Genomic DNA, 1,697 nt, shown 5'->3' with positions numbered 1-1,697 from the left:
AATATGCTGCCTCCAGGAAACACACTTCAGACCCAAAGACAAACACAGACTCAGAATGAAGGGATGGAAGATGATACTCCAAGCTAATAGTGAACAAAAGAAAGCAGGTGTTGCCATACTTATATCACACAAAGTGGACTTCAAGACAAAACAGGTGGAGAGAGACAAAGAGGGGCAGTATATAATGATAAAAGGGACACTCCACCAAGAAGACATAACACTTACATATGCACCCAACACAGAAGCACCAAAGTACATAAAGCAGCAATTAACAAAACTAAAAGGAGATATCAACAATAATACACTGATAGTAGGGAACCTCAACACCCCACTAACACCAATGGATAGATCCTCCAGACAGAAAGTCAACAAGGATGTTGTATAAGTAAATGAAAAGCTCGACCAGATGGACTTAATAGATATATACAGAACACTTTATCCCAAAGCAGCAGGTTACACATTCTTCTCAAGTGCACATGGAACATTCTCAAGGATAGACCATATGTCGGAAAACAAAGCAAGCCTCAATAAATTTAAGATAATTGAAATAATATCAAGCATCTTTTCCAATCATAATGTTATGAACTTGAAATTAATTACAAGAAAAAAGCTTGGAAAGGGAGAAAGATGTGAAGACTAAACAACATGCTACTGAATGAGCAATGGATCACTGAAGAAATAAAAGGAGAAATCAAACCATCTGGAGACATATGCAAATCAAAACTCACCATACCAACTCATTTGGGATGCAGCAAAAGGGGTCCTAAGAGGGAAATTCATTGCAATACAGGCTCACCTCAATAACCAAGAAAAATCTTACATAAACAACCTCAAACAACACCTAACGGAATTAGAAAAAGAAGAACAAACAAAGCCCAAAGTCAGTAGAAGGAGGGAAATAATAAGAATTAGAGCAGAAATAAATGATATTGAAACAAAAAAGACAGTAGAAAGGATCAATGAAACAAAGAGTTGGTTCTTCGAAAAAATTAACAAAATCGACAAACCCTTAGCCAGACTCACTAAAAAAAAGAGAGAAGTCTCAAATAAATAAAATTAGAAACGAGAGAGGAGAAATCACAACAGATACCGAAGAAATACAAAGGATCATAAGAGAATACTATGAAAAACTATATGCCAACAAATTGAACAACCTAGAAGAAATGGATAAATTCCTAGACTCATACAACCTACCCAAACTGAATCAGGAAGAAATAGAGAATCTGAATAGACCAATCACAAGTAAAGAAATAGAAACAGTAATCAAAAACCTCCCCCAAAATAAGAGTCCAGGACCAGACAGCTTCTCTGGAGAATTCTACCAAACATTCAAAGAAGATTTAATACCTATCCTTCTCAAACTAGTCCAGAAAATAGAGGAAAATGGAGCACTTCCTAATACATTCTATGAAGCCAACATCACCCTGATCCCCAAACCTGACAAGGACAACACAAAGAAGGAAAACTACAGGCCAATATCACTGATGAATATAGATGCAAAAATCCTCAACAAAATTTTGGCAAACTGAATACAGCAATATATCAAAAAGATTATACACCATGATCAAGTGGGACTTATACCAGGGACACAGGGATGGTTCAACATCCACAAGTCAATCAACGTGATTCACTACATTAATAATATGAGAAACAAAAACCACATGATCATCTCAATAGATGCAGAGAAAGCATTCGAC

This window comes from Equus caballus, chromosome 7 (genome assembly GCF_041296265.1).
Source record: "Equus caballus isolate H_3958 breed thoroughbred chromosome 7, TB-T2T, whole genome shotgun sequence".
Classification (NCBI taxonomy): Eukaryota; Metazoa; Chordata; class Mammalia; order Perissodactyla; family Equidae; genus Equus; species Equus caballus.
Note: the sequence above shows the minus strand (reverse complement) of the source record.